Below are 26,740 nucleotides of genomic sequence, written 5' to 3'. Positions count from 1 at the left end.
CACCTTCATGTGGTCACTCAGTGCATGCAGCCAAAGCGGAAAACAGGGCTAAAACATTGCGTTTTTTTCCAGTACTACTGAGAATGAAATAAATACTCTGTAAGTAATGTAAATGTACTGAATCTCCTCAAAATTATTTAGAAAGAAAATCCCACTGAGCCTACCCTCATTACATTACAGGAAGTCCATAGGTTATGAGCGAGTTCCATTCCTGAGAAAATGGAAATTCGTCTTTAAGTTGAATTTGTACATACATTGGACCCCTTTTAGGTGGCCCTCCACATTCATGGGGGTTAGAGGTACAGGACCTCCGTGAAAGTGGAAAAACTGCAACTATCACTATACCCACTACCCAAACTCAACAGTTCTTCCTCTTTGCAGCAAGACATGCCAGAGAACTTTCCCTCTCAGGATGGGTAGGACTGGAAGGCCTGCTTTGGAGGCCTCCCTCCCTCCCCTTTTGCTTCCTCTCCATCTGTGGTACTGACCATTTTCCACAGTAATTTAAAAAAAATGGGCTTTATGTCCATTCATTCATAAGTATGGGTTGTTCTTAACTCAGGCGTCCATAACTCAGACTGCCCAAATCTTACTGAATTGGGAATCAGGGCTCCATGGACTTCAGAAGGTTCCGGGTTCAATGTCCAGCATCTGCAGGTAGGGCTGGAAAAAAGAATTTCTCCCTGATATCTAAGCATCCCATTACTGCCAATCAGTATCAACAATATTGGACCAGATGGACGGATTCAGTTTAAAGAAGTTTCCTATGTTTCTTCCACTGAATTTGGGTGGGTGACTGAGTATTGCGTCTGTTTCCAACAATACCATGTCACCATCCCCCAGTCTTTGGCCTGAATACTTAGTATTGCTGTCTAAAACCATATATGCCAGACAATTTTATAAAAATACAACCTTTTTTGTAATCTAATAGTCATTAGGATGTTGTTATGGCTATAGGAAGACTTACATCACAAAATCTGCAGGTGTAGAAGAGAGCCCTGAGTCACAGAAGGCAACGTTTTCCTCATTATATTAAACTCTACACAATTTTAAATGTTTGAAGGAGTTATTGTTATTGACCTTTATTTCTATAACACCCAATATCCAAAACTCTCAGGGCAATTTATAACAACAACATATAAATGCTAATATTCTGAGTAAATGTTGACAGACACACACACATACCAAGTACAAAATGCTAACCACGAAATTTGCTACAGGAATGCTTGTGATTATTTGCAAGTCCTATGTTTTTCTTCTTAACATTTTAGCTCCATATATTGTTACTAGCTGATGTGAAATATGTGCAAGAAAGATATAGGATATGCAGTGCAGCTGAATTAATGTTTTTGTTGGACCCACAGTATGTTTCTCCTGTAAAAGTGAATCTATAAAATTGCATCTGTAACTCAGCAAGTCTGTTTCTCAGCTACCTAGAGTTATATCTGTTGAGTTCAGAGCCAAACAAGGACATTTTTTATTTTCCTAATGTGGAAGCTGGGCAGTGCACTCATCCTTGTTCTGCACAATTAATAGACCCATTTCCAAAATGAAATGTACTCCCTGCTACATGTTCATTAGAGGTTGCACAGGTGGCTTTCTTGGCAGAGTGCTAAGATGGTGTGGGATGCAGAAATACTGCTGAAACCGTATTTTGCCATGCCAAGCCGCCAAAGGAAAAATTGCCTATGCAATCAGTTTCTTTGTGTCACAGAAGTAGGCTCTGAATAATCCTACAGCAGCTCAACACAGACATGATGGTAAACAGAGGAGGTTGCCCCCAAACACAGCAGAGGTGTGTCAGATCCCCACTGCTCTCCACACTAACCGTAATGATCACTGTGTGCATCTCCCTACTCCCTTTCCACTGCACGCATATGAGAAAACTTGGATTTTCACACACGTTAAAAAGAAGCAAGGAAGCACACGTTGGGAGTTGTCACTTTTGAAGGCAACGTTATGTTTGTCACTAAAGTCAATTAATCTGTCAATCTCTCTCTCTCTCTCTCTCTCTCTCTCTCTCTCTCTCTCTCTCTCTCATTCTCTCTGCTTTATGTTTATTCCATTCCATTTCTGTGTTAGTTAAGAACTTTAAAAAGTTAACTCTGCCTAAAAATGTGTATGCACTTTCATGTGCCTCTTTCTAATATACAGTTTGCCTAACAGACACATTTTTGTCAGTGGTTTTCCTTATTAATGTGCTTAATGTGTTTATTTTACCAAACGGATACATTTTCCTAGGTACCTACCCCAATGTATGCATTCATGTGCATAATAGATGAGATTGTGCCACCTGGGTTTCCTCCAAATTCTTCAACCTTTCCTCTACCACTTATGATCATGAGCAGATAGACCCAATCAGACAACCTTGATAAACAAAAGACGATGATGAGCAAGTTCCGCAAGCACTGTCTACATCCAGACGTAATGTTTGGTTCCAATCCAAAAGGAGCCAGTGATCACTACCTGTTCGCTTGATGTGATAAACTTGCAGGCCTATCCAACCATCCCTGCATTGCATTGCATTGCATTGCATTGCATTGCATTGCATTGCATTGCATTGCATTTCCCTCCCCGCCAACATTTTCTCGTTTTCTATCTTCATCCTCTGCAATGTGGCCCTCCCGACGTTTAGCTGAGCTGACTAAGGCTGATGAAACCTGTAGGATGACAAGTTGCCCACTCCAATCTGTATCAGCAGCTCCCATCCAAGCACCTGTGTGTTCTCAGTCTGAGTACACTGCACCTAAAGAAGACATCTGAACAACATTACTGTATCCAGTCTTTCTCATTTAAACTGAGAAATGAGAAAAATACTCCTGAGGCAGCTTAAGACCCATTAAGCAGGTTTCCTCATTAGCAAAGCTGAACTTCAGAACTTTGCTGCAAAATACCATCAATGTACCATCTGGATGCCATTTGTAAGCATTGTAGACATGGCTGCACAAACTCTTCCACAAACAGTAGGAGGGCCGATGAATACTATTGAAACAATCTATTTATTAAGGAATCCTAAAAGAAAGCTTAATTGGTTACATTGCTATAAAATTGCTTCTCCATAGCTCCGTTTGATTCACAAGCAGAAACAGCTGAAATAATTACAGGTTATCCACTCAGATGGGTAGCATAATAGAAGTTAAAACAAGAAATCAAGGCACTTTGAAATGAGGAAACACTTAACGGTAAGGCATCCATGTTTTTTCAGGTATTACTGTACACCTGCCAATTATACATGACTGTTTACTGCCATGCAGTTGGAGAAAACAAGTGCTCAAGTGCACAGGATGGCAGGCACAAGTGAACCAGTTCCTTCCAGCTGGAACTAGGTTGTTACTATGGCAACACCCATATGACAGACAGATTGTTTGAATGTGCAGGGGCTGAATGTGATAACAAAGCTTCCAGGATTTTTCTGCCAAATAGTTTGAAAAACCTGTGAGAAAGCAATGGTGCTACAACTGCCATGTGATTTTAGGAGCTGACTATCTTCTCAGTCCTTTGAAATGAAGGATTGCTCCCAAACTCCATCATCAGTGTTTTAAGTGATGTTGTTCTTTGTAGGCTTCCAGATAGTTTGCTGTCAGGTTCTGTGGGGACACAAATCAGGAGCTGATGGAACAAAGAGCTTATTCAGACATTACTTTAGAAGTACACCTAAAAGCTGTGTCATACTCCTATGCTGCATTTTAACCCTAGGAGTAGGAACAGCCCCTCCCCTCCCCATCTATCCTTGACACTCAGGGTGAGGCCCTGATTCTCCTGCACCTATTCTATACTGAGGGTCTCTTTTGGACCTCAGCATGGAAGGGGTGGGGGGCTCTTTAGACAAACAGGAGCAAATCTCTGGGAAGAAAGCTCTTAGGCTAGGGGTGAAATGCTCAGAAGAAGGCAACCAGGGGCCATTTTGGCCTATAGAAACCACAAGTTTTACTGTTGCTTTCAGTCTAAGAGTTTATTCATGGGAAAATGTTCAAGTGCCCCAGAAAGCCTACTGAACAGTTCCTGCCGCCTGGATAACTTCTAGGTGTTCAACCGGTCCTGCAAACTGACCAGTGCAGTCATGAGGAACCCAAATGAGTGACTGCTGTAGAAAAGGTTGTCTCCACGCAACCTTCTTATATAGACAACCTGAAGGCAATCTACTTTGCAAGAGGGCTTTGTTTATCCTGGACAGAGGTTTTCCAGGAGTGCTTGCCTGCCTGCCTGCCTGCCTGCCTCTCTGTTGCCCCAGCTGGCTGGGATTCCAGAGGGGAATCAGTACTCAGTGCCAGAAACCTTACCCTACAATCCTACAATGGATAGTTTCTTGGTATTGGGGTATACATCAAATCCATGCAACCTGGCATGAGTCTGAATGTTTTCTGTGCCATACAATATAGGGATCTGCCTAACCACTGAATATGTCAGCTTGTTTCTTTTTCAAACACCCCCATTTTTCGCAGGGAAGCCTACTGATAAATCTACCCACAGCAGTCAAGTTCAGCATATGCTTTCCTCCAGAAAACAGGCAACAAATTTCATCCTCTTACAGTGACCGGAAAAAGGAATCCGAGGGGGACCAAGGAACCTATGACTCAGGACACCATCACTACAGGGAACAGCCACCGTCCCTCCAAACCTCACATTTTCTTCCCATTGTTCCAAATTTGGCATGAGAAAAAGGTACACTAAGCAGTATAACCAGGATGCAAGAGATTTCTCAGCCAAGGGGAAAAGGCAAAGCTAATCTAAAAGCAAGAAAATGTGATATTTTTTTCTCCTCTCCAAACAGCCGAAAGAGGAATCATGCATAGTGATAGAATTTAGCAAGACAAGGAGTTGAACATAACAGTAGAAAGAACTCCTTCAAGAATAAATGAAGATGGAGTGCCATTTAGGTGAGGTCTTCAGATGTTTTGGACTTCAACTCCTAAAAGTCCCTCCCAGCAAGACCAGTGGTCAAGAATGCTGGGATTTAAAGACCACTATATTTGGAATCTACTTTCTGCCTATCTCTGGTGCAGCTGTCCATAGTATATCTTATTTATTCATTCATTCATCAGATTTATATCCTGTTTTTTTCTTTAAAAAAAAGGAACTCAAAGCAGCTTACATTATTCTCCTCCCCTTACTCCCAATATTATTCCCATAACAACAACCCTGTGAGGTAGGCTGGGCTAAGAGTCTGTGACTGGCCCAAAGTTACCCAGTTGGCTCCATGGCTGAGCAAGAGCTAGGACTCCAAACCCTAGAACTGACTTTTTATATCTTAGAATACTGGCACAGAAATTATTTTTTCTGTTGAAAAAATTCCTTAGGGCAATCTCTCAGAAATGTAGGTGATGACAGCCTATGAGACCAGAGGCAAAGTGAGTGGACCAGACTAAAGTGGGTAGTGCTTCAATTCTATCTTTCAGCCTTCCCTGCTATTCTCTGTTTTATGATTTCCCCTCCTTTCTTAAGCTTGTGAAGTCATAAAACAATGCCAGATAGGTAAAAATGTCTCATAGGAAGAAATGTCTCACAGTGCCTCCAACACAATGGGCTAGCATCTTTGTAAATATAACTAATCCTCTGGGGTATCTGTTTCCATCTGTGTAATCCTCTTAGAGTATATTCTTACATAAATATTTTTGTACACAAGTTTGTCTAATACATGCATTTTTGTTAGCAATTTTCTTATTGGATGTTGTGTGTGTGTGCGTGCGCACACACTCCAAAATGCATGTATTTTCTGAATACAATCCTCTAATGTACACATTAATATTCATAATAGATGGGAGGGTGCCAACCCAAGTGTTGTTCCAACAACTTCTCTACTGCCATGATCAGCCTAATGCAGACTGATCCAATCAGACAGCCAACCAATGTTTCAAGTTCTCACGTTTATATGTAGAATAGAACATAGACTGTTTTTGTCAATGATGGCACTGGAGCATCTCTTCTGTGAGGACAGGTGGCAGCAACTAGGATTCTTCAGGTCCATGAGAGGAGACATGACAGAGCTATACAAAAGCGCAAATGTGGGGAATGGATTTAGGGAGGCAATTTTCTCTCTCCGCCATAGGGTCATCCTGTGAAGTTCATTGGTGGGAGATTTAGGACAGAGAAAAGGCAATATTTCTTCAGACAGTGCAAGGTTACACTACGGAATTCACTTCCACAAGATGTAGTGACACCCACAGTTTGGATGGGTTTAAATTACTGTAGGACAATCCACAGAGGATAGGACTCTCGATAACTAGTAGTCCCAGTGGCCGCATACTCTACTCATAAGGCCTGTGTTGCTGCAGAACATGGGAGGGTGCTCTTGAGCTTGGATTTCCTGGGGGAACCTGGCTGGTGTGAACAAAACACTGGATCTGATCCTTGCTCTGATCCAGCATGGTTATTCTGGCGTTCTTTTGTTCCTAAGCTTTCCCTATTGCTGGCATCTCTCACATTCCTAGTCCAATAAAAGAGGAAGAGGTCTCTTGCAAGAAGTCTGAACTGATCATTTTATGTGCTTATGTAATTAGGCCAAGAGCTCCTTATTGCTCAGCCTGAGGTTAGAAACTTTGCTGTTTCTAACATGGGCTATGGGTTTCATAGCAATAAAGAAAATGGGTTATGGAACCACAAAGTCCCTCAATCTCATATATACCTTTTATTGTTTTTTAAAGTAGGATCCATGTGCATATTGTACATGGGGAAAGTGTATTTGGTGGATAGCTAAATACAAGCAACTTTCCCTAAAGATATTGGAATAAAGCAAGGCTAAACTTTAGACCTTGAAGGAGAGAGAGAGTTAGGCTTCATGAAGTCATCTCTCACTGGATGAGTTTCCAAACTTTTAAGACAATTCTGCAACTCACAGAAAGCTAAAATATAGTATAGACATATTTTCCACTCTGGTTTTTAGAAAAGTCCTGAAGGCTCTGAATCTGGAGTTCTTTTAACTATGATAGCTCTCACCCATATTTATTTATTTATTTATTTATTTATTTATTTATTTATTTATTTATTTATTTTCTATACTGCCCAGTGACTGAAACTCCCTAGGCAGTTCACAGCAGCATGGTTGAAAACAATATAAAATATACCTGTTAAAGCACATAAAAGTTGGTTATAAAAACTGAAAACCAAATAAAAACAGAGAAACAAAAAATACATTTAAAAGATGGAATTAAACCCCATCTAACAACCAGCATGCCCCAATATATTATTTATGTATCATTTATTTATTTATTTATTTATTTATTTATTTATAGCTTTTCTATCCCATCTCCTACAAATGTCTTGGGATGGCTTACAATAAGTAAGTAGAATAAAACAAACCCCACAGCATTTATTTATTTATTTATTTATTTATTTATTTATTTAGGGTATTTTTACCCCGTCCAATACACTGCAGGTCTCTGGATGGCTTACAAGTCAAAATCCAATAAATACATATAAACCCAAATAATACAAAATAATCCCCAACTGAGCATAAAACATAGTTAAAATGTTAAACATTAAAAATATGGAGAAATAAAAAGGTCTTGACCTTGCACTGAAAAGCATATGATGTCGGCACCAGGCAGACCTCTCTGGGGAGCACATTCCATAGCCGGGGTGCCACCACGGAGAAGGCCCTCCTCTGAGTATGTTCTCTCCTAACCTCCTTCAGGGAGGGTTCCTGGACCAGGGCCTCTGCTGCAGATGGGCATGTAGGGAAAAAGATGTTCCAACCATCCAACCATTAGTATACTAAAACCCCAGTTAAAATCGATTAAACATTAAAATAATGGGGAAATTAAAAGGATTTTGCCTGACGCTAAAAAGAATATAATGTCAGCACCAGGCAAACCTCTCGCAGGAGCATATTCCATAGTCAGGGCGCCACCACAGAGAATGGGTATTCTCCCTCCTAATCCAGCCCTCCAAGGAGCAGGACCTCAAGGGGCAGGAGGGGAGAAGGTGCTCCTTCAGGTATCCCAGACCCAAGCTGTTTATGGCTTTATAGGTCATAACCAGCACCTCAAAATTGGGCCTGGACTTCAATAGGTAGTCAGTGCAACCAGAAGAGGACTGGTGTTATATGTGAGAATCAACTAGTCGCTGTTAATAGCGCTATTCTGAACCAATTGAAGTATCCAGACTGTCTTCAAGGGCAGCTGCACATAGAGTGTAATTAAATGTCTTTTATTAGAGGACAGTCTTTACCTGGTACCAAAAAAAGATTAAAGTTGACACCAGGAGGACCTCAGTGGGGAGCTCATTCCATGACTGGAGGGGCCACCACTGAAAAGGCTCTTCCCCTTGTCACCACAAAACCTCTCTCGGAGGTGGCATTCAGAGAAAGGCCCCAGAACTTGAACATAGTGTCTGGGTGGACAGAGGTCAGAGGAGGCATTCCATCAGCTATCCTGGTTCCAAGCTGTGCAAGACTTTATAGGTCAAGACCATCACCTTGACTTGAGCTGGGAAGCATATAGGCAGCCTGTGCAAGTGGTCCAGAACTGGTCTTGTGTGTTTGGAGGTGTGGGTCTCAGTTATTAATCTGCCCACCATGTCCTGCACCAGTTGCAACTTCTGAACTGTCTTCAAGGACAGCCCCATATAGAATGTGTTGAGGTAACCTAATGCAGAGATTACTAGAGCATAGATCACTGATACCAGATGAAGCGGGCACTCCAAGCCACTGAAGCCACCTGGCCTCAAGAAACAAAGATGGCTCAAGGCTACACACCTACTCCTTCAAGGGGAATGCAACACCATCTAGAACAAGTTGTGTTGTCTGCATGTGATCAGAAGAACCGCCCACCAACAACATCTCGGTCTTGTCTGAATTGTGCTTAAGTTTGTTATCCCTCATCCAGTTCATTGTTGCAGGCAGGCACATCTACAGCCCCACCTGCTGAAGAGGAAAAGGGGAGACAGAAAGGTGTGTCATCAGCATATTGATGGCAACATTCTCCAAAACTCTGGATGATCTCATTCAGTAGTTTCATAGAGGTGTTAAATAACATTGGGGACAAGACTGACACATGAGAAACCCCGTACTGGAAAATCCAAGAGGCAGAGCAATATCCCAAAAGCACCTACCATTTCAAGTAGAGGTGGAACCACCTCAATGCAGTGTGTCTCACAGCCAACCCAGAAAGTTGCCATGGTCAATAGTATCAAAAACTGCTGAGAAGTCCAGGATAACCAACAGGATCACACTCCTCACATCTCTATCTCAGCATAGGCCATCATACACGGCAACCAAAGCTGTTTCTGTGCCAAAACCTGGCCTGAACCCTGACTGAAATGGAGCCAGATAATCAGTCTCATCCAAGAGCCCTTGGAGCTGGTTGGCCACCACCCACTCAAGGCTTTCTTCAGGACTGGTCCAACCAGCACTTATTTCAGGTAGCCAGGGACCACTTTTGAGATGAGAGAACCGAAACAGAATCCAATATCCTGACCTGGCCACTTGCATTTGTACATGGGCATTACTGGCTATTTTCATTTCAGTGCCTTTCCTAAGAATCCCCAGCATTACTTTGCCTTTCCCAAAGCTGCTGTAAATGGAGTTCACATTTGCATGAGCATCAATCACAAACCCAAGATTAGCCACTGCCATAGCAGACACCTTCTGTTTATACATGAAGCTGTGATGGTTTTTCTTCCAACATTATCACTTTACTTATACAACTACAACTGTAGAGTAAGTGCAGGAATCCCAGATTATGTAGGGGATTTTAACCATTCTCTCTCTCTCTCTCTCTCTCTCTCTCTCTCTCTCTCTCTCACACACACACACACACACACACACACACACACACACCCTCAGCACTGTGGTCCCAATCCAGACAATAACCTCCTGCACTTGTGCATTATTTGGCAGTAAGGATTGCAAGACCAGGGCAGATGGATGACCTGGACGGAGACCACAATGTCAAAGAAGGGTTGAAAAGCCCCCTACCAACTATACTAGGGTTTACACTAAAAGCACGCAAACAAAAATGACCAGTACAGGTAGATGCTAGTTATGGCCTCAAAGTAATATTTGTAGGGATATGATTTTTCAGTATAGTCATATTGGAATATAGTTGAATTGTTGTTAGTTGCGAAGTCGTGTCTGACCCATCACGACCCCATGGACAACATTTCTCCAGGCCTTCCTGGAGCAAATAAAATTTTTAAAGCCTTATTTGCTTTTTAAAAAGCCACTGATGTGGTAGTTTTGTCCTGCAAGGCTGGTGGAGGGAATTGGAATAGTTTATGTAAGTGAAGCTGGAAAACAAGCAGGCAGGCAGTTCATGAGTTAGAAAAAACCAAAGTGGGGAGACCCAAAGGCGAAAACCAAGCATGGCTCAGCAGCTGGATTCCAGGGCATAAGAAGCTGAGCTGAAAACAAGTTACTGGAAGTTGTACTGCCAAAAGACTAGGATAAGCTGAGATTAATGGCTTTGTAAGTTGGACCCTGCTTTAAGAAAGAAAGTCTATTTATACCTTGTGTGCCTTTTCCATGTTATTTTCATAGGCAAATTCTTTGTATGGTTAACAGTTTTAAATCAGCATCTGAAAAGAATCACGGAGGGCCTTGAGTTCCTTGTATCATGAAACTCAGCCTTGGCATAAATAAGAGAGAATGCCCTAAAATTGTTATACAGCATTTAATCCAAAAAGGATTAATTATACTACTGGAGAGGCTAGCCATTTGTGCTGGATGCACTGAAGTAGGAAGGGCACCCTGTTTCCTGTGTGGTGAGGTTGTAGGACCTCGGACAACAGAGACGTTACCAGCACTTGGCTTGCTGACTACTTAAGAAGGACAGAAAACAGTTCTCAGGCACAAGGAAGCGACAGAAGTTGATAGCTTAACACACAGAAAGGGCAGAAGAATGGAAGGCAGAACCACCCTTAAGTTGCAGCTTTGGGACTTTGCTTTAATGGCAACTCTTACAAAGCACATTCAGTGTGCAGTGCAAACAGATCACTTTTATACTTTCTGGTGTCCAGTCATCGAAATGCAGCACAAAATGACTTACTTCCTACATGGCAGCTTGTAGAAAGATCCAGCTGGAGTAAATTCATTTGCTCCAGTCTATTATCTGCCTTTTTTTCTACAGCAGTGTACCCTTTTGGGGTGGTCAGTAATCCATGGTTAATTACTCTGATGATTTGGTTCTTTCTTACACTGAAAACTTAAAAGTGTTCACATTATTTTCCCAGAAATATGATCAAAATGATTTCTAAATTCATTGGCGATTTGATCTTAGTCAGTTAAGAACATGAAAATGTAAAGAACATAAGGAAAGCCATGCTGGATCAGACCAAATGTCCATCTAGTCCAACTTTCTGTACACAGGATCCTTCGAGCAGGAAGCGTGCAAGACCTCCTCCTGCCCAGGCTCCTCAGGAACTGGGGTATGGAGGCCTGCACCTTCTGATAAAGAAGATAGCACATGGTCTGCAAATCTAGTAGCCACTGAAAGCCTCTTCCCTCATGAATCTGTCCAGTCTCCTTTTAAAACAATCCAGATTGGTCATCATCACCATCTCCAGTGGCAGTGAGTTCAACAGTTTATGTTGTATGAAGAAGTACTTCTTTTTATCTGTTCTAAACCACCCACCAATCAGCTTCATGGGATGACCCTGGGTTCAAGCATTATGGGAGAGTGAAAAAAAAAAATGTCTCAGTCTCCACTTCTTCACACCATGCATTGTTTGAAACACCTCTATCATGTCTCACCTTACTTGCCTTTTTTATGCGCTGAAAGTTCCAGTTGTTGCCCTTTTTGTCCAGATCTGTCCAGATTATTTTTGTTGCCCTTCTTTGTACTTCGCCTTGATTTTCAACAATACTTAGCTGCCTTCCACCTCTACCATCTCTGGTTGGCTGCCAATGAGGGAATTCAAAGTAAATGCCAAAGTGACGAAGGACTAAAGTGCTGTTCTGGTGAAGGCATCCACCAAATGATAAAGACCTTTGAGGAAGCAGTAAGGACCACAGCAAGAGAAGAGCAAGTGAGAGGGGAGACTTGTTGTCTTCTTGCTTTCTCTCTTTTCCATGGAGGGAGCTATAACTCGTGACATAACAAAAGCTCTGTGCAATACACTTGGAGTTCACTTTCCTGAGCAGGCCTGCAAACATGGACACCCTACCTCTCATTTGGATTCTAGACGTCAGATCTGATCCATAACAGTGACTAAAACCAAGCCAAGGAAAGGTCTGAATCCAAATGTGGCATTCTATAACGGAAACAGTTGCATTAGCAAAACTGGAAAGCAAAAGCCAACCACCTGCATGCCCTCAGCTTCTGTGCTGGAGAGATGAAAAAAATTCAATACCAAATTCTCCAGTGGTACAGGAACTTTGTGAGGGAAGAGAAAGGAAGGAAGTCTGAAAGCACTGGCAACTTTCTGCAAGGAAAATGTTGGAAATTTTAAATCATTTACATTTATATTCCACAATGTTTACCTTTTGCAAGGATGCCAGGGTAGCATGCATGCCCCTCTTTCAATTTATCTTCACAACAATCCTGTGAGGCTGAGTATCGGTGACTGACCCAGAAAGCTTCATAGCTGAATGGGGATTAAAACCTGAATCTCCCGAGTCCCAGTGCAACAATCTAACCACTGCAAACTGCCACAATATTATGGGAATTCTACCTGCCATATCTGAAGCAGTCCAGGTTGGGGACACGGTGATTTGCAGGAGAGATTTCAATCTGAAAATGCAACAAATCACATTATTTAATGGTTGTTTTGGCTGATGTCGCTTTAATTTTGTAAACTACAGAGGTTATTTTTAATTGACAAGCTCCACAGAAATTGGCATCCAGTTCTGCCCCTCTCAGAGGAACTTCCTCATGTTTGGGATTCTGTGGGCTTTCCGTCTGCAGAAGCAGCCGTCACAAAAATCAGCATTCTTGTCACATTCCCTTCCCAGTCAGCTCAACTCACTCTGGGCAACCCTTCCCCCTTTGCAGTGTATGCTTTGAAGGGTGCTTCGGTTACTTCTTGGCACTGAAACTCAGTTGCCTGAGGCAGCAGCAAGTGTGAGCATAAAGAGGGGAACCTTCACAGTCAGCATAATGTTTCTTGAGAAGCAATTTCTATTTTAATTTAACCCAAAAAGAAATCAAGGAGTAAGAAGGAATATGACATGTAATATCTACTAATAGGGCGCTTATCACCCTAGTGGGCTGAGTTGCTCATCAGGAAAGATGATTTCAGATGAATCCTGAGCAGTGGGTAAAAGCCCATTGATGGGAATCAGTTTGAGTGCAATAATTATCTCTGTATTGGCCTGGTGAGATTAGCAGGTACCATTCTCAGGTGTTATACAAAAGAGGCCATGGACCTGAAATGGAGCCCAGAGATAGTTAGGCGCGGCTTTCTGCTTCAATGCCTTTCCATGCTGCTGTGGACTGGGCATCATCAGCCTTGCAGTAAATGATGTCATTTGGTTCTTGCAGGGAAGCCAAAACCATTTAGTATAGGTAGCCATCAGATCTTTCTACCATTCAGATGGCCATCATTCATGGCTGGAGAAATTAGAGTTGGTAGGTATCCTTCTCTCTTTTTGAAAGAAGATCCTGTAGTTGATGGGACTCCAATCCAGGTTTGGCTTGAAGTCCAAAGGAACAAGGCTTTGAAGGTCTCCATGAACAGTCAGCCCCCAGACAGCAGACTGAGCAAGGCGTGAAGGTCTTTTACATTCCAGTGAGATGTATCGTGTTGATTTTTACATTATTATAATCATCCCTAAATGTACTTTGACACATGGAAACAAGCAAGTGCAAATAATAAGCTGATGGGCACCCTGCTTTGTCCTCTTTTTTGCTGATGTAATTCCTCTTTCTTGGCAAAGCCTATCTAGCAAATGCCTTCCCCAACTAGTTTAACCCTAATGAAAGTGGGGAATATCTTTGCACAAGTTTGGGGATATTTTATCCATAACTTTCTGCTGTACAGATGGGCCTGGCACATGCAAGATCTTGGGAACAGGAGAGCCTCGTAAGAAAGGCGAAAAGCTCCTCTTTCACAGAGAAGAACAAGGATCAAGAGTTACTTACTGCTGACCTATCCTCATATTATCTGAGTGCAGCCAGCAAAAGAATAAGCAACACGGCTGCTGCCAACATCGCTGCTGCTGCTGCTGCTAACAAGTCATTGTGGGTTGCCTCAATATATAAGAATATATAGGAGGATGAACCAGCCCTGCTTCAGCTTTTCCTCAGCCTATAATTGTAGAGAGGGGACTCATTGCTTGCAGATTACAGTCATCTAATTCTGAAGAGGAGGCAGAAGGACTAAAGTTGGCAGATGCCTTTGCTGTTTCAAGTTTACCTAGGGTACTTTATTGTTGAAATTTTATTTAATACTGTTCAGTAACCCATTAAGTTGTACTCAAAGACCTGTGCTTCTAATGTTTCATTTGAGTCTCCTGGAAAAGGAAAGTGGGAGGGACCTGCTTTCAACAGTAATGTGTGTGTGCATTATAGAGCTCTGTTCATTTTCAAAACAGGTGGGAAAATATTCAAACACCTTGCTAAGAAGGTGGTATATGACTCAGTGCATAGAAGTAGGATGGGAAGGTGTGGCCTTCCACATGTTGTTGGACTTCAGCTTTTATCAAATCTTGCCATGGTGAAGGATGACAGGTGTTGAGTCCATTAACATCTGGAGGGCCACACCATCCTATCCTGCTTCTTCTTTATGTCGATTCATAAGAATAAAGCAGGTGTTTAAATTCCCTCCCACATTTTGGGAAACTAGCTGAGCTCTGTAAGAGAGAGAGTTGCATAGAGTTGGCATACATGAAAGGTTGGAGGACCATCTGGCCAGCTCACAGGCCAATCTTTGCTTGGTTTATAAATAAAATAAACCTGTTCATTAAAATTAGTTGTACTCATCCATGCAAGTGAGTAGGACAGTGTGCCATAAGTTTTACCCTAGCCACCAAAGTGTTCATATGTTACATCCAGACAGCACAAGCAAAAATTAGTGGAAGAGGTTTATAATTCAATTTGTGAAATGCTGCAGACACAAAGACAACATCCACATTGTACATAAAACTGAATCCGGGTTTTGCATGGCAGTAAGATTTGAGGAAGAATATGAAAAATCAGAAGGAGAGAGTCTGTAATTTATTATAAAAAGTTAATGAATTGAAGGCTGGAATTAGTCTTGTTAAATCAGTCTTGTTAATCTGAAAGGCATTTGCCAAATGCCTGAAATTAATCCGATTCCAAACAGGAGACTTTCTAGAGTGCAGGGGCCTCTGGGTCCTCTTGTGCTCCTGTGATGCCATCTTCTGCCCAAGGACCTCAGAAGCTTCAAGCCACCTCTCTTGCAAAGAACCGGATCTTTTCTCCAATCTTCGGTTATTGCAGTCTCCTGTTGTGCTAACTTGTCCAAAGAAGTGCCACACACAATGTATCCAAAAGTCACTGCAGCCTGGCTTCAATAACCACAGTGAACCACAAGAAGTGATTCCTAGTGGTTCCTGGGTTGCATGAACTCTACTGCACATGTTCTTCAGAGCACCCATGGCTTCCAGCCTGATACCAGCTATCAGGGTTACCTTCTTCTCTATCCTCAGCAAATGGGGAGGCGTGACATCCAAGAAGCCTCTCCAAAGCAGAATGCAGCTACAAGACACATAGACCTGAGACACAGACTGGCTTCACACCACAGTAAGCCACACTCAGGGGCTGAGCTGAGGGTGGGTTGTTGCTGGAATGTGAGTTATCATGTTGTCCGAACCCAGCCAATATTAAAAGCAAAAAAGGAAAAACACGCAAGGAGAATGCAATAAAAATGCAGTAAGGAACGGCCTTATCTAAAATGAGTTGCCCATTTGATTAGATCATTTAACTCTGAGCCAGACTACATGGAATTCAGTGTAACTCTCAGCGGTGATGAGCGGCAAGTGGGCACGTGCCGGTGCTGCACCAGGGAGTGGTGAGCTGCAAAATAAACTCAAGGGGCCACATGAGGCTCCTGAGCTTGAGTTTGGCCACCCCTGCTATATACCATACAGAAGATAACGATCACTGGCTGTACTTCATGCATTTCAGCAATCTCTGATCTTGTGGACTCGGTTTTAGACCTTGGACTGAATGGTCGTAGAAGGACCCGCTTTGATAGCACCCCAAGGACTACAGGAATCAAATGTAGTTTGTTTCTGTACATTCTGCTCCCTGTGTTGTCCTCCGGTGGGAGCTTGTGGGGCCCTGAGCTTCGGCCATCTAGTTGCACACCACTCTGATCTCAGTGTTTACAATTCCATGCACACCCCTGGGACTCCGCATAGCTCCTTGTGCGTCTGTAGTCAGTGGCTTTTGACTCTTGGCTGGCTTTGCTTCAACAGACTGCCCCACTGGACAGTTTAAAGCAGAGATAAATGATGCAAATACAGTTATGGTGTCTCACAAAAATGATGAAAGAGTTGTCTACTTCAGTCGCACGTACATGACTATACAATGTTGCAACTACATACACATTATGAGGGAACATATGCATTCGGGAAGGTTATGTGGCTTTGTTTGACAAAAGCCATCCCACACAGATCCTGTTACTTCTCACACTTACCGAATCTTCTTTTGACACTGTTTGAGAGCTCCTTTCATTGCTGAGTACACTGAAGAAGGCCATTTCTCTCATCAGTTTAATAACCCAGCCTCCAAAAGTCATGGGAGCCAGTAACACATTTCTCCAAAGACTGGATTTCATTGAGGTGCTGGCTAGAATCCAGGTTCATGTAAACAAAATAGCTAATTGTCAGTGCATACACATGCCACCCCGTGCCTCAAGTACAAAGAAGATCCTCTGGATGTTCTCAAGCAATGCTTTTTAAGGGAGATTTTAGAGGAGGAAGGGTGATGAGAAAGCAAACAGGTCCCTTTCCCAACTAACCAATAGGTAATTAAAAGAGATGAACCATGTATTTGTATTCTGATGTGCAATCTTCCATCAAAATATGTGTGGGATGTGTGTGTGTTTCTACGTCATCCACAGCAGTTAAGCAATGAAGCAGTCTGGAAGACTGAGTGCATACATATATGTTGCAAATAAAAATATAGGTTGGTAACAAGGGCCTTTCAAGATAAGTTGCATGATAGTAAAATATTCGGTTTTGTTGTTGTTGTTGTTAGTCACGAAGTCATGTCCGACCCATCACAACCCCATGGACAACACTCCTCCAGGCCTTCCTGTCCTCCACCATCTCCTGGAGTCCACACAAGCACACACCAACTGCTTCAGTGACTCCATCTAGCCACCTCATTCTCTGCCGTCCCCTTCTTCTTTTGCCATCTATTGTTTCCGGCATTAGGCTCTTCTCCAGGGAGTCCTTCTCATTAGGTGGCCAAAGTATTTGAGTTGCATCTTCAGTATCTGGCCTTCTAAAGAGCAGTCAGATTGACCGGTTTGATCGCCTTGCAGTCCAAGGGACTCGCAAGAGTTTCCTCCAGCACCACAATTCAAAGACCTCCGTTCTTCGGCGCTCAGCTTTCCTTATGGTTCAAATTTCACAGCCATACATTACAACTGGGAAAACCATAGCCTTGGATATGCAAACTTTTGTTGGCAAGGTGATGTCTCTGCTTTTTAGTATGCTGTCTAGATTTGCCATAGCTTTCCTCCCAGGAGCAAGCATCTTTTAATTTCTTGGCTGCAGTCCCCATCTGCGGTAATCTTGGAGTCCAGGTTTTAAGATCCTTATTTATTTCTTAGATTTCTTAGATTTTTCTTTCTTAAATAACTCAAACATGCTTTTATGCTTCTCCATTTTCATTCCTTTATTAAAGTTAGGGTGCTTCCCCTTCTTGGAAAGAGGGATCATAAAATTAACTGGAACCAAGAAGTCATATAATTACGGACATGGCATTATTTATTTGACAATATTCATGGTACTAAAAACAGTGCACCAACCTAAAGATTTTCCTTTTCCACTTTCATTGATAGAATGAAAAGGTTGTGAATAGCCTAGTTTTCCTAGGGAGTTACCAGCCCTCCTGGGAGTACCCATCTACTGGAATTAAAGCATAGAACCGAAACAAATGTACTTACACTAAGCTCAGTATCCTGGAGCAAGGTCCTGCTTCCATCAGTATATCTGCTAATAAAGGACAACCTTCAGCATTCAGCTGAATGAACTCACCCAGCAGGTCACCAAAGAATCTGTGGATTAAACCCAATACTAGGAGAGCTAGTATTGGGTTTAATCCACAGATTCTAGGAGAGTCCAGATCAGACCAGGGCTGGGGTTCTCTGAGAACCTGATTTCTTGGGTGGTAGAAATCAGGGAACAGCACCAGAGGAATGGGTTGACCCTGCCTCTCTCCACATCACTGGTCAGTCAAGAAGGCTGCTTCTAAGCAAAAATTAACATGGTGGGAAATCTGATCACGGATCTACCATGCTTCACTAGTCTGGGTTCTGAAGCAGACCTACTAGCTGCTTCTTCCCAGGGCTGCACACTGCAAGCTCATATGCAGAGCTGTCTTACCTGACCACAGATAGATCCAGCCCTTTCTTGACCCTGCCTCTAAACAGTTTCCCTCTCTCCTGACTCTAGGCATGCTTCCAATTGACATGCCAGGGACTATGCAGAGTGTCTTCTGTATGCAAAGTGTGTGGTCTGCAAGGCTTCTTCAGCCTTGCAGTTGTGCATCAAATACACAAGCACAGCTCTCAAGAACCCTAACCCACTGATCGAGGATGGGGAGTGAGGGCTTCCTTACACAGAGAGATACACAAATGTTTCAGAGAGCATGAGATTATATGTAAAGGCCACCAAGATCAGGTTCTATATACACATATTAGACCAAACAAGTGTATCATGTCTTGCTGCCTAGCCTGATGTTGATAAAAGATTTAAAAAAGCAGACCGATTGATTGATGCTTGCCTCTCTTTTCCCTTCAATTTTTCCCTTAGTTGCTAACTGTCAGAATAAGATCCAAGTGTACTCCTAAAATAATTTTTCCCAGTGCCTTTACTTTAGAGAGGGAGTGAGGAGAGATTTTTTAATCTTAGCCTTATGCCTGGTTATTATTTTTTCCTCTTCAGTTTGCAACAAAATTAACTAGCTAAAAATTCTACCAGCTCGTTTCCTCTGCATGCATGCCAACTGTACAGATCTCCTACATCAAAAGTGCTGGAGAGAGGATTATGGCTAGCAATTATTTGTTGCAATTATTATGAAGTATCCCCATAACTTCTCCACTTTTTCATGATTTATCCTCCAAAACAACCAAGTAAGGTACAGCAAGGCAACCAAGAGTAAGTCCCTGTTCAATCCACTTCCATGCTCAACAGATCAGAATTCCTGATTTCTTTGGGATCTTGCCCCCAGTTCCAAAAATCTTCAGTCTCCTTCTATATTATGGATTCTCAAGGGGGGAAGAAGTGTAAATCCTTTTCCTAACCCCAATCTGCAATTACTTTCTTCACTGTCTCAGGATGGTGCATAGAAAATGACTACTATGTGGGCATGCATGTAGATGTTAGAACCTGGAATAACCTGTTTGCAAGGGACAAAGAGTTTGCACTAGAAATCCTCACAGGTACATAAGGATAGGTAGGTTTTTATTCCCATTAAGCTAACTATTCCAATTAAGTTAAACAATGCTATTTTCCCCTGCCTGATTCACACATAAAACAGTTTCAGACTGCATAGCACTTAGCAATCTTAGTTGCTCTGTAAAGATGATGATGTTTTGAAATCTGTATGGCTTTCATCCAATGGATATACCCACAGGAGCATTGAGAATAATGCAGCAAGAACAGTATAACTCATGTTGCAAATCCTTAAACCTCCTCCTGGACTGAGTGATCACTAACCAAGGATGGTAACAATTATAATTCAGTAAAAGTCTACTGTCTTTTATCTGATTCAAATGCCAGAGATAAAGAACGAATAAACCATGCACGTATGCATGAAGAAGGGTAAAATGTCAACTAGCATTAATTATAATATTAATCCTCCTTGGGGAACTCAGTGTTGTGAAATTGACAGTTTTCTCACTTCCCTCATTGACTCAATGATTTAGGATAATATCAGACAGGTACAAATTAGGCAACCTTTCACAAGGCCATTTATGTCAAGTGCGCACAATAGTTCAGCAATTTTTAATGCTATGACTAATAAATTCCACGCTTTTATAAATATCTAGCGCATATCTCTACATGTTCACTAGACAGCCAGATCATAACATTTAAGAAAGCAAGAAGGAATGTAGATAAAATGGCTTTCAGTGCCCCTTGTGACCTCAGAAGGACAAGATGCCGGTCACCTGATGCCAAGAGGGTCAGGTGAAGCTGCTGGTAGACACAGGCAGAAGAGTTGGGATAATATCCATTCATGGGATATTCTGAGCAGTACCTACTGCTACTCCCACACTAGTGGTACCCACTGCCAACACCACAGGAAGCGAGGGAACCGTCGCCCAAATGGAACCAGCCGAGAAGATTCTATCCTGGAATGGGGTTGGTCATTGCAGAAGGAGCTCCCGTGATTTGACCCATTCTAGAGACGAGTGTTTCTGCCCATTGCAGAGAATGCTTTAGGTGGGGTAGGTGCCATTGGCACAAAAAAATGGCAGGAATGTCATGATTGCCCAGGGTATTGCCCAGTGGATCTGACTGGATACAACAGGGCAGGGGTAAGGCTAGGGGTGGAACCACGTATGAGGCAGATGTCCCAGGAAAGTTCCAGTTGGAAAAAGTCAGAGCTCTTGAGATAGCCTAGTCCCTCTCTTTAAGTGACCAGTCATCCATACTGAAAGATTCTGGCCGATCTTGAGGATATATAACGGGCAGCAGTAGAGGGTTGGCTCTCCTGGATTACTTGACATTCAGGACCCAAGTGCAAACTGAGTAAAATTAACCCTTTTCAGCAGATCCTTGCTTTCTTCTCTCTCTCTCTCTCTCTCTCTCTCTCTCTCTCTCTCTCTCTCTCTCTCATATACCACTTTTTTCTCATGATGAACTTAAAGCACCTGACATCACGTTCCTCCTCCTGCTCTCCATCTTATCCCCAAAACAACAACCCTGTGAGGTAGGCCAGGCTGAGAGTCTGTGACTGACCCAAAGTCACCCAGTTGGTTCCATGGTTGATCAGGGGGGAGGCTAACATCTGCATCGCAGGAAGGCAGCTTGGCCTTTGAGGTCACCCAGTGAGTCGGGGCACAGGGCACATTAAGGCCATCCTGGCGTTGTCCCTGTGCCTGCTGTCATCCTTTGAAAAAACCACCAGGGAACTCTCCTCCCTTTTATAGCATCCCCTCTTGGAGAGCTGTCCATCCTGAGTCTGGCTGAAAGAGTGTGCTTGCCTCTGCGTAAAGGAAGGGGCCCTGTGTATGTGCCTCAGCACCACCCTGGACGGCACTCTGAGCAGACACTCAGGTCTGTGGTCGCAGTCGCACCTATTCTTGCCAGAGCCATGCTACTTCTACTTCAAACACAGCAGCTATTTCTAAATTTGTAGCCATTTACATGAATTACCATAAATAATGGTGAGCAAACCTGTAAGCACTTCCCCCTGTTCTGCTCATCCATGTTGCTCAAGGAGTGAGAACTCATTTCCTTTGCAATCAGCGGTGGCAACCCAGGGAATTCTGCTCTGTGGGCACATGCAGCGTCTTATTGCTAGCCAAAGATCTAATTACACTAATCAGTCTGAGGTACATGGAGTGCGAAATTAACTTGACTTTGCATTTACATGTTACAGGAAACCAGCTTTATAGAGTCTGCAGAAAACAGAGTTCTGAAAGGTATATGAAGGTGGTGGTTGTTGTTGTTTCTTCTTCCAGCAGCTGCTTCTGTTGGAATTAGACTACTAACACTATGAACAGCAAAGACAGTTCTGTACAATCATCAATGCACTAAATGGGAAACCATTTTCTGCACTGGGACAGAGGTTACTAAAAAACATCAATAACAGCAATTATCCCAATAAGCTTAAGATCAAAGACTGCTTCCAGCCATTTTTATAAAGGAGAGTGGGTTTGGTCTTTTACAATCAGTGAAGCACTTAGGTAATTTTAGACCCTAGATTTAGCCGTCCTTTTTTTTGTTTTGTTTTTTGGGTGTGGGGGGGCTGTTAGATGACCTTGTGTGTTACTTCGGGCGTGAAGCACACACAAAATCAATTTTTCTCCAGCCCTGCCTTCCTCAGCTGCCAAGCTATGCTTCCTGCTTCTGCATTCCTCAAATGCTAAAACAACAGTAAAACTCTTTGCCTGACCTTAAAAAAAGACTCAAAATGTGTTTATTTATTTTAAAATTTCTTGTAGCACAATTTTGGCTGCAAGAATAAAAAGGGACTTTGTTTCTCCCTCATCACTTGAAGCCTTATGGGTGATGATTGTAGTAGTAGTAATGATAATAAATAATAATTCCATTTCTATACTGCCCCACAGCTGAAGCTCTCTGGATGCTTTACAAGAGTATATTATTATTACATTGCATTAATATTCCATTTTCTTCTTCTTGCAAGGAACCCAGTTTGCAGACCCTTGAACTGCAGGGTCCAAACCTTGGTCCTAAAGTCCAGCCCTGGCTGCACCACTTTTTATAGACTCTGCTCACTTAAGTCTAGCAGCTTCACCAATAGCAGCCATAAAGTATCACCTTCAAGCTGTTTGTATTTGCGCATTGTAGTGTCCTTAGGTTCTGCTGACCATAGCTTCTTTAGGAGGCCACTGCAGTGAAACCAGCAGACAAACTATTTTTACTGAATGATTTATTGATTCAACCTACTTACCTAAGAGGGTTTTCATTATCCATGATAGATATTATTTTTAAAGAACTTGAATTAGTCTGAAATTTGCTTCGCCCAGAACCGTCATGGAATATTTTGTACAGCATGTGCGATGTAAGAGCAAACTGATGTTTAGGTTTGCTCTGCCATAATCTAGAGCTAATTTCATCACCTGCTGGTAATATTTACATTACTAAATACAATGTATGTGAATTGACTAGTCTTGTAATGATCTTTCTTTAGGTCCTGTCTGGATCCAGTTTCAGCCAGTGAAAATACATTAATTAACAGTTCTTTGTAAGTGCTAGATGTTGATTCTGAGAGGCAACATTTCATGGTGATGAAATGATTGATGCTAAATTAACTTGGAGAAATATTTGCATAGTACAAGGGTAAACAAGGATAGACAGACACGCCCCCCCCAAAAAAACCCCCAGACATTGTTCTATAGGCCTATGTAGTCAGGTAATATATTTTTTAAAATCAAATTGTCTTGTAGTAACTATTCGGCCCACAGAAACCTGGCTGCATTTCAAGGAAAATGTAAATCTCAGAAGCATGGCATCATGGAGGGTGTAGAAACTGTGACAATTAGTGGAATAAGTAATTGACAGTGATTATGAAAGGCATGTCACTTCTAGGCTATTCTTATTAAGATATACTGTTCAAAATATAAGGGGAAATGGAAGAAATGAACTAGTCTGTTCTTCTATGATTGTAGCAAGGATCACATATGTTAAAACCCGGAAATAAAATAAAGAGTTTAGCAACACCTGGTTTTAAGAAGTATGAATAAACCAGATCTCCCCTGCCCCCTGTCCATCCTAATTGGAGGTAGAACCACTAATATAGACTTTTGCATAAATAGCTTTACAAAATGCACATGCTTAACATAAATATCTTCACCCTTGTCTTCTTCCTCTCCTCCCTGCTTCTCCATTTCTTATTTTCATTTGTGCCTTCCTAAATGGCAAATAATACAGATACTATGATACTATTCATTTTTAAATAATTGTTCAAAAGATTTGCTGTGTATTTGTTCATGTTAAAGAAAGTCACATAGTGACCATTTTTACTGGCAGTTCCCCTTTTCTGCCTCATCCCAGCTGTTTCCAGGCCCTTAGGATTTGAGATGGAACCCTAACTCCACCTTGACGCTTAACCCTAACCATAAGTGTACGGTAGATTTGCTGCTTATTTGGACAGCATCGAAAAAAGTCACATAGGAAGCGTTTTTCTTGGCAGCTCCCTTTTCTACCTCATCTGAGGTAACTCCATGTTCAACCTTGTTAGAAAAGTCCTGCTGCTAATACTGATCTCTGCTTGCTGTAACCAGTGCTTTTATTGTAAGAAAAAAGGTGCCGGAACTCATGAAATTATTTACCTTTTCCATGTAGTCAATCACTGTACACACACCCACACACGTCAGTTGTGTAATGAAACATAACGGTCGCCGCATGCAGTGAGCACTCAGCACGCGACCACACAACCATTCACAAGCCAAGGAGCGCCACAAGCTGAGCAGCGCCATCACAACCAGCACGGACGAAGCACGCATGCATCGGATTTGACACACAAGCAGCCCGCATGCACCATTTTAATGATTTTGCCACCGACCTGCTCTGCTCGACAGGGTGATTCAAATTCACATGGACCAAACATCAAATTTTCAAAAGTTACTTTTAAAATACAGAAAAACTGTTGAAAAAAGATGCCAGAACTCCGTTCCGGTGTGTTCTATGACAAAAAAAAAAGCACTGGCTGTAACTGTAGAGATCAAGTGTTCACTGACTGTTTTCTGTGACCCGGCAATGCTGGCAGTGGCCAGACTCTGGACCCAAAGAGTTCCAGGTGGCTTGCCCCAGCAACAAGTAAAGCTTAGAAATAGAAAAAGGCATGCACTCCAGAGCTATAGGCTGAGGCACCTGGAAGGGGAGCCTGCGGAAACCTCAGGCAACCTCTACAAACCTTAAGCTAAAATCACCTGGCTGAAGCTGCTTAGCCTTACTGCAAACACACATAAAGATACAGACCACTTAGCTTAACTGCCAATGTCAAAGGAGTAAGCTCACAGTTTGTTCTTGGAACTATAGGGCATTTACCTAGAAAATATCAGTCACAAACTTTCCTTGATGTCATCCAGAAAGGGACTCTCTTGCATGCAAAATAAAAGATCCAGATCTCATCTGGGTGCCGCTTCCTTTTTTCTCTGACAATTGAGACCTCCTGGGAAAAAGACCAAGGGCAGTTTTGCAACAACCCTAACCCTAATGGTGAAGTAGGCGCCCGTTGTCTTGGACACCGAAAAAAATTCAGCACAATACGGCTTCTTCTTCGGAGGTTACTTTTTCTGTCCTAGGTGAGTGAATTCCAGACCCTTGGATAAGCAAAAGAAGTGCCAGTTCCTGAGACTCAACCTTCCTCATGGTAAAACATTATCCTTATAGCCTAATAGACTACCATTGGTAAATAAATGAATGAAACAAATCCAGGAGGCAGCGTGTCTTTCTTGGCAGCTCACCTTCTCTGAGTTAATTCTAGGCCCTAAGAAAAGCAGGGGGATGTTATTCCTTTGGACCCCAAACCCTAACTGGATGCTTAAACTTAACCTGAATATACATGAGATTCACCGTGTGTTTATAGAAGATCAAGAAGTATCACATGGGCAGCATTTTCTTTGGCAACTCCCCTTCTTGCCTCATATCAGATAATCCCAGGCCCTTTGAAATGCAGTGGGTGGGAGAGTTTCTGAACCCTAGTCCTATCTTGATGCTTACCCCTATTCTTAATCGAGGAAAGATTGGAGAATCACATGTTGGGGATTACATGAGTGGAGCCGGCAGTCAAACTAGAAGGCCTGGGAGGCCCCTTCTGATTTGTTTTATTTCCCCCCTATGTTTATATGTTAATTGTAGGATAGGTTCAAGGTATATTTGCATAAGATTAAGAAAAGTCACATAGTGAACTTTTTTTCATGGCAGCTCCCCTTTTCCGCCCCATCTCAGCTGGTTCCAGGCCCTTAGAAATGCAGCAGGGGTATTTTCCAAGCCCTAACCCTACCTTGATGCTGAACACTTGTCCTAATTCAATACTAGAGTCACTGTGTATTTGAGCAACATCAAGAAGCATCTTATAGTGACTATTTCTTTTCAGCTCTGTCTGAGCTAATTCCAGGCTGTTTTAAATGCAGGAGAAATGAACCCCCCTCAAAAAAAAAAAAAAAAAAATCCTAGCCCTACCTTGACACTTAGCCCAAACCCTAATTGTATGCCAGATTCATTGTGTATTGGGAAAACACCAGGAAATGTTACATAGTGAAGTAAGAAACTGAGCATTTTTCTCCACAGCTCCCATTTTCTGCCTCATTGGAACTGAATCCAGGCCCTGAAAAAAGCTGAGCGACTTTTACTTTCAAAGGTGTAACCAGAGCTTGATGCTTAAACTTAAAGATTCAATGTATATTTGGAAAACATCAAGAAAAGTCATATACTTAACATTTTCTTGGCAGCTCCCCCTTTCTAGAGTTTGAAACACTTGGATTGGGAGTACTTAAAAAGCCTCCTATCCTCACTCTAAAATCCCAGTCCAAATCAAAGTCCCCAGTGTGTCCACTGCAGGATAAAAGTGCTTAGCAGCTTTTATGTTTTTGTCTTTAAAAGTAATGTCTGTTTGAAGTAATTATGTTAATATTAGAGTCTTATGGAAGTTCTCATCTTGGGTGTTGAAAGAGTCATCCCAGGTCTATATCCTACAATGAGGATGCACCTGTCTGGGCCATATCACTTCAGACTGAAGGTGGGAGCTACCATAGCTGCCCATTGTACCATACAACATTCCCCTAAATTGTTATGAATGCACATTTTGGCAGGCGTCGGGTGCACGCACGAGAGGCTGAGCATTTCAGCTGGACTGACAGCTCAGATTCAGAGGATGAGTTGGCCTATCCCAGCAGAGCTGACCGCTCAGGCTCTAATAGCGAGATGATGGTTGAAGCGGACTCAGCTCTAGCTGCACCCCAAGGCCCTGCATAC

Source organism: Varanus komodoensis, unplaced genomic scaffold (genome assembly GCF_004798865.1).
Source record: "Varanus komodoensis strain SLA01 unplaced genomic scaffold, ASM479886v1 scaffold2, whole genome shotgun sequence".
Lineage (NCBI taxonomy): Eukaryota > Metazoa > Chordata > Lepidosauria > Squamata > Varanidae > Varanus > Varanus komodoensis.
This window is presented reverse-complemented; position numbering follows the sequence as displayed.